Genomic DNA, 13189 nt, shown 5'->3' with positions numbered 1-13189 from the left:
AGAAACTATGTCCTGGAAAACAAAACAGGTTTTTAGATTTGAGCTAAAAAATCCTAATTACAAGACTTTGAAAAGAGATTTTTTAAAAAGATGTCGCACTGAAGAACGCTGACATGGAAAGTCTTAATTCTCGTCAGTGGAACGGTGATGTGGTTGTAGTGGTAATTGGATTGCGCTGAGAGGGAATTTCTCCCCTTCCACGGGGGTTTCTGCTGTGGTCACAAATTTATTCTCCTTCTCACAGATATACATCTCCAGTCGGTGCCAAGGTTTTTTTCTTCTCCTCTTCCTTTAACACTAAAGAACACACGCATGTTTCACAGGAAACTGTCAGAGGAACCAAGATGGATTACCGGCGCTTCCTTGGCGGAATCTCACTTTGAGAAATGGTATCAGCCGCCGTCTTTCAGATAAAAATAATCCTGCTGCTGAACGGAGGACGCAAAGCTTTCGTGACCTAATCTCTGAGAAGAACTAAAAACTCAAATTTATTTGAGTTTACGCAGAAACAAAGCAAAAAATTTGGTCTCACCTACACTAGATAAGAGGAAAAAAATATGGCCAATTCAGCAACTGTTTGATAGCTAAAAATGAATGGCTCCATATGAGCTGAAGGCTTAATGGCTCAGAGGGTATTCTGCATGTAAATGAGGCGCCGGAGCGAAGGAGGCTTTGCAATAAGAGCTGGACGGCGGATTGATCCACAAATCATTTTGATGGGCTCTCAATGCGAGCGCAAAATCAATCGGCGGCGGTGATCATGACTGACAAGCAAAGGCCAATGTACTGTCAGTTAATCAGGGTGCGGTCCTAAAGCCCGGAGCCGCCGCTCATGGAGGAAAGCCGACAGGCTCCAGAGCTGTGGCTCTGTCGTGATTTCCAGCATTGGAGTGCTCTTTTTCTGCTCGTGTGCAGAAATGCAGACTTTACACAGTGATGGGGAGAAAGAAGAAACACTCAAACGTTCAGAAAAAGCCACCACTCCTTCAGTTTTGGTCACTTTTTCACTGATCCTTAACACTAAGAACAAGTTTGACTCGAGTAAAGCTACGCTCTAGCGACCACTTACAATGAAAAGTCTGTATAAACACGTGTCTATGAACGTTGCGAGCTTCCGCTTTCAGAACTCTCGCGTTCATGCATCACTATGCAAGATTTAAGACCATTTTCAGGTTCTACAACGTGCGTCGAAGGTTAAAACGGTTGAACTTTGACCAATCAGGGACTCGGAATTGGTAATGAAATATGGACAATGTTTCTTTAAATTCACGGAAGTTCCAACCGATCCTGAAGGAGAGATGAAAAATCCCAGTTTGTGCCCAGAGTTGTAGGACGCCACGTCTGTCAAATATCAGAATAGAGCTGCGGATGAAAAAGCCTGGAGCAAGAATGGCGAGATTTGCCCTGTTTTAACATTTCGCATCAAGCCTCTTCCAACTGAGTACGTGAGCTGGTGTCGGGTAGCGACAGTCAGTCCAGCGTGAACATCCTAGGCTAAAAGTGTGTTCTTGAACGTGCATCACACGCCCGGTTTGGACGTAGCTTGATAGCTTTTGCAGGATTGGAGATCATTGAAATTGGTTTATTTCAAGCAATCAAAACAAACCAACAAAAAACAAACAAAAGAAATATTTATCTCATATTTATAATATCATATATTTTTTAAATATTGTTTTTAATTTTATTTTTGCTTTTACTCTTTTCTGTTGTAAGACGACTTTGAGTATCCAGAAAGACGCATAGTTAAATAAAATTATTATTTTTGTCAATATTATCTATGAAAAATTGGTCTACAGCTTTCTGGGGTCTCTGTTATGAGGGTTGTGGGCGGGAATGTTAGCGCTGAACAACCCCACCCCCGTTCCTGTCACCCATACTTCTAAATAGTTGTTTCCTTTTCCAGGACATAGTTTCTGCAGAGCGCCATTAGTTCATTTAAAATTTTCCTTTGAGTTGTGTTCGCGGGACCATTGGCACGGAGAAACCCTGCCCCCATTGCTGAGAGATTTCAGTTTACACTCTTCCACTGGCTTTCAGCCCCTCATACCCCCAACCTCACATTTACAAATTGCCTGAAATTTTAAAAGGTCACTCCTGGACTTCTCCATACGTCTGTACATTGGCTTAACATTAAAACTGGATGTACCTGCCAAGCGAATCATGTTCAGTGCAATTGTAGCTTTACTCGTCTGCTAAGGTTTACTTGTTTTTTGTTTTGTTTTGTTAGTTAGTTACATCCCATCGTGTTTTTCCCTCCTATCGTTCTGCAAAATGTTTTACAGTTCAGTCTTGCTGTGTTTCAAGTTAGCAGCTTGTCACATTTGAGTTTGACTGTATATGAGAACTGGACCGAGGGAGTTTGTCGTCACCCATAAAAAATTACTTAATTCCAGCTCCAACTTAATGAAGTCGGTACGGACGCCGCCATGTTGGAACCAGAGATCATCCATAAGCAGTGATTGATCCGAGAGGGTCTGAGTCAACATTTTTACAGCAACCACTCTCACCAATCAGGAGTGAGCTTGTTGGAAGGCCACGCCCCCTTCCACTTGAAAGTGGGGCTACACGAAATCTGTCGATCATTTCAAACGTTCAACGTTAATCCGCATATTGAGGCTTCTGATTGGTCCAGTTCTTATTTACAGTCAAATAAAATAATGAATCTTCCAATCAAAGAGACTTCCAACTCAGCCGTGATTCACGTTAAAAGTCTGAATGGAGCTCAATTTGAAAAGCAGCAGTTGAGAGACGTTGGCACAATTTCTTTTTAACTAACTGAAGGTCTACAAGACAAGAATACCTTCAGGTTAGAAACGACAACTCATTTTAGGGCGTCGGTTTCATTTCCTAAGGTCTCTTTAAGCCAAATAATCAACTACTTATAAACAATGTCAGTGTAAAAGTTCATTTCTTTAGTTTCATCCGACCGTGTGTGTGTGTGTGTGTCCCTGACATGATATTCCAGAAAAAGATCACGTTCACCCAAGCCAAGTTTATCTAATGATCACAGATGATCACACAGCGCAGTTCTGCTGCGCTGGAAGCCAAAAGAATTCATATTCATCTAAAGTGATGGGATTCTCTGGGCAGCCTGAGGCGAAAGTTTAAATATAAATCAGGGGAATAAAAGAAACAGTGGAGGAAAAAGTTTGCATTAGGAATGCATGAAATATTGCTAAGAACTTAACTGGTTCACATGTGTGGGTTGGTCATCGCGCACAGACCTATAAAATCTTTTATTTCATATCAATATTTTAAGACAGAGAGAAAAGTCAACCAGGTTTCATACATGAGGACGGGAAAAGTTGCTGTCATTTTCGGGGTCGTGACTTGTTAGGTCAGGACAGTCTACAAGTGACGACCCCTAAAGTTCCACTCTGATCATTTTTTGAGCTATTTGTTTCCAGTGGTCTTTTGATTATAATTATGCTGTTTGTAGTCAAAATTATTAAAAAATTGTCGTTTTTTTCTAGGAAATACTTACTGCAGAGCGGCAACTCCGCCCCTCTTCCTTTCACCCATAACTGAGAGCTCTGTTTACACGCCAGATTTTTTTTACAAATATTTTTTTTACTTATTTTAATTTTTTTTTTTGCATGTGCAAACAGCTTTTACAAATTCAGTTGGTTATGAAGCAACGCCGTTGCCACAAAAAAACAAACCAAAAAAATTTGCCCAAAATGATCAACCTCCTAAAAAAAGTAAAATAAAAAGAAGTGCAGGGTTTCCATTGATGTAAATACAGCCTTAAAGAAGACGGTTTCTGTAAAGTCCGGTTCTGCTGGTTTTTCTTGTTTAGTCACCTCATGGTGGAGATTTGAATATCTGGAAATATTTTGGCATCTAGGTTTTTGGCATTTAACTTTTAAAGCCAACAACATTTCTGTTTTGTTGACCCTAACTCTATTCCGTCTCTTCGGTTCTCAGATTGAAACTTTCTTAAGGTCCAGAGAACCAAATTTCAAACCCACGGAGACTCCGCATTGCCCTGCCGTTAAGCCTCCATGTGGCTAAATCTTCTTCAAAAAGGCTTCTTTTTATTCAGACGGCCTTTCAGCTAACTTTTGCTTGTTGACTGCCCTTATTGTATTTTACCTGTGATGTTTTATCAATTTTATTTTATTTTATTACATTTGTCTTGCCTTTATATCAAACCTTGTGAAGCACTTTGTGGTTTTTACTTGTGAAAACTGCTATTTAAATACATTTCTACTCCTTCTAATTTACATTTAAGGTGGACTGAACACTCATTTTATTATTCTTTAAATTAAATTATTTTTCTCTTGAAACAATTCAAGGTCATTTTGCTTAAAAAATAATCTCAGTGAAACTTTGACTAGAAAGCCATCAAATATCGTTGATAAACGTTTCCGATACCCTTGTGCTATCCTAGGCACTTTATCATTGGGAGTTGGGTCATCTAGACCCACTAGACAGTGCTCTGAACCTTTTTTCTTCAATGATTTGTGATTTTCACTGGTGTCCATGGATTACATGAAATCTTTCCACCTTTATCATGGTAGGGAGAACACGTCAATGTAAGGGTGGGGTCATAGGATAGCACAAGGATTACATGATTTTTGTCACTGTTTGATGTTTGGATTCATAAACTGAACAGAGGAGGTGCCAAATCCGTTCCTTTCGTCTCTACAAGTGAAAAGGTTATTTGAAGCCCCTCCCCTCTTGTTGGATCATCGCGGCGGCTCCTCCATCTGAGGCCAAAAAGATCAGAGTCAAACGGTGAGTGACGGCCTGCCACCTGCCAGCTCTAAATGTTGTTGTGTACAACAGGAAGAATCAGCGGCGCTCTAATCTTTGCTCTCATTCTTAGGTGAAAAGGGGGTAGTGGGGGGCAGAAAATCCCCCCACCCAGCCTCCCTGTCAGGTACAGGAGGCGGCGTAATGAGTGAAGTCACACTGGGCGCATAAGCCCTTGCAAGTCAGGCCCGGCACGGCTCGCTCAGCGCAGACCGCCACAGATTTGGAGCTCCGCTCTAAAAGCAGATGTTCAATTAGACCTAAGTGGAAGGGGGGGGGGGGGGGCAGAAATGCGATGATAAAAAAATGCAAAACGACATTTAAACGACACACACAAAGTTTTTAATGAGCCCAACAGCATGCATGCCGCGAGGACAGAAATAGCGGTGATGGTGGCGTCTGTTGGTGCGGATCACTTCATCAGCACGTTTATTAATACACCTGTTTTCATGCAGAACCTGTTCGTTCTCAATGAACGGGAAGAAAATTAACGCGAACAGGAGGAACACTTATGAAACCCAGCCCCAAACAAGAGCAATAAATGAGTTTGCCGGCGTCTTCTCCGAACTCCAACTCATTATTACATCTCTCCAGGAAGTCTCAGTGTTGTGAATGTTGCCGTTCTTGCTACAGCTCTACTATAGTAAAACCTCTGTTTTGTTTTTTAATTGTCTAAACCTCTTTTAAACAAGGAACTGAATTACTGGAAATGCACAAATAATCATTTTTATCATCAGATTTCAGTATTAAATCCTTTCACACTGGCTTTAGCTTCAGTGTTGACAATCTTTGGAATACCGTAACTCTTCAACCGTTGATACAATTAATGTAATTCCAACTGATTCTAAGTAAGAGAAAAAGGAGATTTGCGTGAATATGCAACACTTTCGGTATGTAACGTATGCTATGATAAGGGGCTGTGTATTGGCAAGAGTCTAGCGATACGATACATATCGCGATACGATACATATCGCGATACGATACATATCGCGATATGATACATATCGCGATACGATACATATCGCGATATGATACATATTGCGATATGATACATATCGTGATACAATACATATCGCGATACGATACATATCGTGATACAATACATTTTGTGATATTGCACCGGGGTACATTTTCTTTTCTTTTTTTTCAAGAGTATGACTTAGAAAAAACTCTACCTGAATATGAATGCGGCTTTCAATGTAACAAAATGGTAAAATTTATGACAGTATTCTTAACTGATACAAAAATCGCCAAATGTAATATCGCACTATATCACTGAATCGATTTTTTTCCTTCATCCCTACTATGATATGAAAAACTGCTTCATCTGGGACAGGATGAACGGATTCAAGCCGATCACGTAAAATGTTGAAGAGTCGCGATAGGTTAAAGAGCAAGGGTTCTTCAGATTTTACTGCGACATCTTTGGACTGAACGCTTTACCACCTGAGCTTTAGCTCCAGTGTTGATGTAAATCAGATGATTCTGTCGCAGAGAAGTGCGCCATTATGCAACAATTTGCATCACGCACGGTGGTTGAGAGGTTAGCAGGAGGCCCAAGTTCAAATCCCGTCTGGTTCCTTTCTCTGTCTGCATGTTCTCCTCGTGCATGGAGCACTCGGGTTTCCTCCGACAGTCCACGACATGGTTTATAGGTGGATTGATAATTCTACATTTTCTTTAGGTGTGAAAGGTCATGACAAACTGGTGACCTGTTCGGCGTGTACCCTGCCAACCCATGACCCAAAAAGAGGGTTTGGAAGATGGATAGAGTTGCCTGTTTGTCCAGCATTAGCAAACACACAGGTCAACTTTTTATAAGCCAACATGTTAAACAGGTTTTTTTTTTTAATGGGTGTGTGAGACTTTAAGAGGAGCTCAGATCTGATTTGGTGCCTCAGAAATATACAGAATTTATGAGTTTTTTTGCTGACTGGTTACATTTATAAAACCATCACATTGACTCCTTACAGATAAAATCTGACAAAAAAAAAAAAAAAATCAAAAAGACTGAGTTGAAGTTCCATAAGCTTTGGGCTGCTACAGTCAACCAGGAGCCGGTGAAATCCTAGAAGCCCCGTCTGAGGACGCCTTCTTCCTGCAGAGCGTCTGGGTGAGCAGATGGGATTATAAATGGAGATCTCCCTGCGAGACATCCCCACGTTTGTGAGACAGTCATGCCCATTTGCCGTGCCAATGTAGGAGGGGACGTGCGAAATATATGTGTGTGTGTGTGTGTGTTGGGGGGGGGGACCATGTGTCAGAGGGTCACGCCTGCAGATCAGACGCACAAACTAATAGACTCGACTACATCCAGAAGATTGACTGCTGTTACTTTTTCTGCATCAAAAGATTTTATTTAGAGGCAAATGCTGTGAATTAGCTGCCACCGAAAGCATCGTCTGTCTGTAGATCCTTTCCAATTATTATTTTTTGTTTTTAGTAATGTGAAAATATGACAAAATGTGGTTTAACAAATTCAGAATGACATTTAGAACATCATCAAAATTCAAATAAAATATTTTCAATTAAGATCAATTAGTTCATTTTCTTCTTTTATGCCACAGAAATAGCTTTTTCTGTGTAATACCAGACTTTTTGGATCAGGGATCTCTGTTGAAACTAACATTTAGGAAAATCAGATAAAGACCATAAAAAAAAAGCAGCTGCTCTTTAAAAACAACATCCTGATACAGAGCGGCGAGCAGGTGACTTGTGTTCTTGAACATGCACTTAGTCCATGGTGTTCACAGTAAACCAGGAGGGAGGGGCTTCTTCTTTTTTTACTGTTTACTAGCACGGGTCCATCACCTACAGTTGGTGAGAAATGTCAAACGGTTGATACCTCCATGAATTAAAATGGACGCCATCCATACCACCAAATCCAGGTCCCTGATTGGTCAATGTTTGACCTGGTTTAAATTTCAATACGCAGTCAAAGGTCGCACGTCTTCTACGTAGAGCCTGAAAATGGTTGCAGAAACTTTCGTGCTTTAGAGCGAGAGTTTTGAACGCAGAAGTCCGAAACGTGCATTTACGCAAGTTCACACAGACTTTTCATTGGACGCGGTCACTAGAACGCTCGCTGCCGAGGCGGGCGTGAACGTAGCTTCAACATGGCGTAACACGTGACACATTCCTGCTTTTTTCCGGATGTATTCCGAAACTCATAATCAATAAAAGAGGTTCTAGCACAACTATCAGTGATTTAGTCGCTGCAATTTTCCTGAACGTCTTGATAGTGCTCCTTCAAAAAGCCCAAATCTGCTTCCCCAGGAGTCCCGCCCCCAGCTGGGGGGATAGTATTTTCCCCACAGCTTGAATCCGTTTGTTAGAAGTACGATGCGCCTTGTGAAGAGAAAAGGAAAACCTCCCCGGAACTTATACAAGAGGGAAAATGGAATTTTAGCACAAAGCATTTGCATGACATCGCCCTGCGTCACACCGGCTTTAAGACGGATGACCTTTTCCAGCGTCGGAGATGTCGGAAAATATTCAAGAAATACTTTACAATTAAAATAGTTCATGTCCACTTTGAAGGCATGCTGAGAGTCTGAATGCATGTCAGATTTTTCAGGAGAGGACCAGCAGAGAGGCGGAGGACAAGAACAAGAACCTGCAATTCAGAAGAAAAAAAGAAAGTTTGCAAAGCAGCCAAAAGGGCCTTTTACCTCAACCACAGCCTGTAGTCTCCAAATGTCCACCACAGAAGAAGAAATATCTCATTTATCTCAGGATGATCTGAGAATCAATCAGTAAATGAGCATAAAGTGGCCCAAATCTGTTGAACCTCCAGGGGGCGTTGGAAGTGTTTACCCCAACAGAGGAAGGGAAGGGGGGGCGGTGAAGGGAAGGGGGGGCGGGGTTCGTTTCATTGGCGGATGCAGGAACAGCTGACCTGATCTCCTGTAGCATTAGCCAGATGATGTCATCTAAACCTCCTCCCTGCAGGGTTGTCTGGAGGAGATAGGACCCCCCCCTCCCCCCCTCCATGTCCCGGTGTCCCGCAGGACAAAAAACAAACAAAAAAAAAAAAAAAAACTGGGGCTGCCGCTGCTATGAAGATGGATTACCCGGCTGGTGACACGGGCTCCCTGTCTGCTGGGGCAACTGTGGAGCGCCAACGCAATTAAGGCAATTCATCTTCAGTTGGGGGGGGTCACAGCTACTTTTAATGATGGCGCACCTTTCTGCACAGGTGCGTATCCGAACAGGCTAAACACAACCCCGCCACGTGCACAGGAAAAGCTCGGTGCAACCCACGGGGGAATCAAACCCTTCATCCACAGCGCCAGTGGCCGAGTTTAGAAGGAAAAACAAGAAAAGGAGAAAACACTCAACCAAAGACAGACGGGGAGGGGTTTTTAGGAGAACCCAGCAAACTGTTGACACACGTGTGAATCGGAGGTTTTCTTTAGCAGTCAAAAATGTGAGCGAGTCGTTCAAGTCCGACGGGTTTGAACAAGGGTTTCACACTTTCTGACACTTTGGTTTTTCTTCTGCAACATCGCATTCACTGCTTTTACTTCAGATGTTCAGCAGTTATGAATTCAGCAGTTATGTTTTTAAAACAAAACTGAATATTAGATATCAGCTCTGCTAAATATTTATTTCTTTTGAAATCTATTTTTGTTAAATCAGACATAAAAAAAAACTAAAAACGCCAAACGGGTCCGTTTTCAGGACAAGTTTGCATCCAACTGTGGTTTTGTTGGTCGAAACATGCAGTTTACAACATAAACAAATCCGATATCTCTCTTTACAAAAAACTACGGTGGCCCTGAAGGGCCAAGAACAAATCACTCAATGCAAAAACATAAAGATCACAATGACTAAAACAGCAAAACTAATGACAAAAACAAGATGTTAGAAATCAAAATTAAATTCCAGAAACCAAAACATGCAAAAAACAAAACAAAAGTAACTTCCAGGAATGAAAAATGACATCAAAAAGAACCCAGAAAAGGTCGGTAAGAAGGGACATCCCTGATTGGATGAAGACACAGGAAGAAAAGGGAAAGAGGAAGGACGTTTTGGCCTGAACTTTAGACGAGCAATCAGCCAATCTGTGAAGGGGGTGTGGCCAAACGATTTAGGAAACATCTTCAGTTGGAAGTTATCATTACGACAAATAAAAAAGGTAAACAAAAATCATCCAATCAGTGATACAGGCTGTCTATTTGTTTTACTGGAAATAATTTTTACAAACCATTTTCTTTTTATTTTGTTTAATATATATCAGAAATGTGTTTTCTATTTTTACTTTAGCTGCTGAAATAGTGTTTAACATTTTTGGGATTTTTAATTCTTATTTGATTTTTCTAGAATATTGTTTTGAATTCTAGAATTTCTTTTTGTGGGATATTGTTTTATTTTTTTTATTTTTTGTATGTTTGCTGAAATTCTATTTTGATTTCTGAAATTTTGTTTTAAATTCTGTTTTTTAATTCTGTAATATTGTGTAGATTTGTAGAATGTAATGTTTTTTATTATTTGTCTTTGTGATCTTTAATCAGTTTTTCTGGGTGGAGTGACCTGATGTGACCTGAACCTGCGTTAATATCAGGCACCTCAGAGCAAACTGCAGTTGTGTTGGGGTTATTCCCCCTTTGGCCAGTAGGAGGTGCTGTTTGTGCAGCCTAAAGTAACACATATGGGAGCAAATCAATGTTTCCTTGTTGTTTTAATGTTGTCATTTTAAAAGGAAAATCATCACCTGAGCTTTTTTTTTCTTCCTTTTTTCACACGAGTCAAGGTCAAAATGAGAATAATGGGAGACAAAAAAGGGAGAGATTAAAACAAAAGCAAAAAAAAAAGTGGAGCCACTATCAGCACTTTTGGAGGCTCTGACATTTTAAAGCTGAGAACAAAGTCCCAGAAAGGAGCCCAAAATATCCCTTCAATCAGATGCATGATGATGGGACTGGTTGAGTTAAAAATCAGAATTTGCTTTGGAAGCCAGAGCAGCCTCGCAGGTTTCAGAGCAGATTTCCTTCACGGTGCAACGTTTAGACGCTTTCAGTGATGCTGTTGCTGCAGATCTTTAAGTCTGATCATCTATGAGACGCAGTCGCTGCTTTTTTTGGGACAAGACTTCCCGCTAAAAACTTCCCCTCGGGTCCATCGATCAGGCCGATTATGGCCACACCCCCACGACACCCCAGACTGTGAAGACCGGCCGCCGGAGCCAAATGTTGTGGCGCGCGGAGGCCGAGGAGCGTGATCGAGGCGGCGCAGGGCGACTGAAGGGCACCGCCAGCCCAGCCACTATGTAAATCCCGCGCCACTTTGTTTGACAAGCACCAACACTCCTTTGTGTATATGCAAAAGCCCAGAAAGACGCTGTGCACACAAGACCCCGCTCGTCAGAGCCGTCACGCCGGCGCCCGCAGGGTGACCTCTGCCTCCGCAGAAACGACGTTTAGGGCTGTTTTTTGGAGTCAAATCGGCCAAAAGACAAAAAGATTTTCCAGATCAGCTTTAAATAAATTTTTGTTAAAAAAAAAAAAAGGCTGTTAGTGTGAAAACATTGAAAACTGTTTTAAACTCTAAAATACACTTTGTAAACTTGAAAGAAATATATAACAAAAATCTAAAAACCAAAAGTACATTTTTGAAAAGAATGTACTTAAACTTGAAAATAAAAATTTACATTTAAAAATTGAATAAAAAAGCTATGAACCTAAAACTGTTATTGACTTTTGTTGTTTGGGTGTAATTTTCTGTGGGGGTGGGGCTTTAAGCCCATTGGCTACCAGGACATGATTGACATTGGGGTATGACAGACGTTATGGTGACGTCATTCTGACTCCAGAGGGGGGTCAATTCAGTCGCCATTTTTTCACAATACGGAGGCCGCCATGTTGGAAACAGGCGACGTCGGTTTGGTCAGTTTGAATAACTCGCACCACAGAAAAAAGATGAAAACCATTACGTACATGTTTAAAACAAAGTAGCAGAGCAGGAATGCTTACTCTGACAAATAACGACTGTATAAAAACGGTTTATTTCTCTATAAAAGTTTATGGGATTTTGGCTTCCTTGAGCCAGCAGGTACTTCCTGTTTGGAACGCCAGGGGGGCGGGGTCACTCAGTCCAGTTCTCATATATCGTTAATACAACAGAAACTGTTTTGGAGCAGAAATTGTGTCATTTTTTTCTTTCCGTTTACAACACGTACTTTGGAGTTTCTTTTTTTATCCAATTTTCATTATTTCTTTCAATTGTTAATTTTTTACAAATTAACAATTTTATTTCTCTTTAATTGTAGTGTATCCTGTAAGTGTACAATGTGTACTTTCCAGTTTTAAACTTTTTTCAGTATAGTGGGGTTTTTCATTCACTTCAAGCTGATCCTGATTTGACCCCAAAAAAAACGTCAAAGGTTCGATTCCTGGGGCTGTGCGTACTCGGCTGGCACATTCGGTTCCCTCAGCAGCTGCTCTGCTCGGCCTCCACAAAAAACAAAACCCAGTGGACCCCGTTAGCGATCGCTGATGAAGGTCTTGCACTGTTTTTTATTTTTCTTCTTCTCTCATTCGGGTTGTTGCAGCACCTGAGCATCAGATCCGCTGCGTGATGAGTCGGCTAAAAATGAGCCACAGTGAGTGCAGAAGTGGCGTGAGCAGTGATTAATGTTCTCAGAGTTCTTGAAAGGTCTCGGATCTCCCAGCCCTTGCAGAACAGACGGCTGCCTGAAAGTTCTGCTTTGTTATGGAAGTTTGGAGGTCCGAATCCGTGGAAGCAGATGTTCCCAGATGTTCCCAGAGCACAAACCGCTTGTTTGCTCCAGAGAGGCCGTCCTCCATGAAGCTTTTTCCCATGTCAACACTGAAGGAAAAGGTGATTTTGATCCCTGCTTTGTGGATGTTGCCTAAATCGTCGCCATGGCAACACTTTAACGTCCCACTCTGATCATATTCTGTATTCTGATTTTGCTGTTTTAAGCCAAATCAAAAAAACCTGTATCGGTTTCTAGAATATAGCTTCTGCAGAGCAGATTAGAAGTTTGCCTTAGTCGTGTGGGCGGGACCGTTGGCACGCAGCAGCCCCGCCCCTCTTCCTCTCTTCGCTGCAAAAATGGAGCAAAGAGGAGCAGGGGGAGGGCGGGAGCTTGTATGCTCTATCAATGAAATAAATTGAAGATTTTTGTTTTTTTTGTACAAAACAAATACAATCCTTTCAAATGGCATTTTTTTTCTGTCATCTGCTCCTGACTCACAGGGATTTAAATAAAAATATACTCAAAAATGCAATTGAGAGTTTATTGAAGTTCAAGTTTCCGTGCATATGTCCTCCCTCATCAGAAAAACGTCACATAAACACAATTTGGTTGAAATTTGCTCAAGTTAAAGTGGTTTCAATGGCTGCTGACGAGTTTGTTGAGCTCCGTTCACACCGGTCATGTGACAGACATTCAGGAACATGCTAA

The 13189-nt window shown here is 41.4% G+C and overlaps 1 protein-coding gene across 3 annotated transcripts in view; it reads right to left on the bottom strand.

The window, feature by feature from the left end:
• The window catches only part of LOC101167031 (contactin-4-like), a 204682-nt gene that overhangs the window by 45051 nt on the left and 146442 nt on the right, over positions 1-13189 (bottom strand). The window lies entirely within an intron of this gene.

The sequence above is a fragment of the Oryzias latipes genome, chromosome 5 (assembly GCF_002234675.1).
Source record: "Oryzias latipes chromosome 5, ASM223467v1".
NCBI classification, from domain to species: Eukaryota; Metazoa; Chordata; class Actinopteri; order Beloniformes; family Adrianichthyidae; genus Oryzias; species Oryzias latipes.
This window is presented reverse-complemented; position numbering and strand designations above follow the sequence as displayed.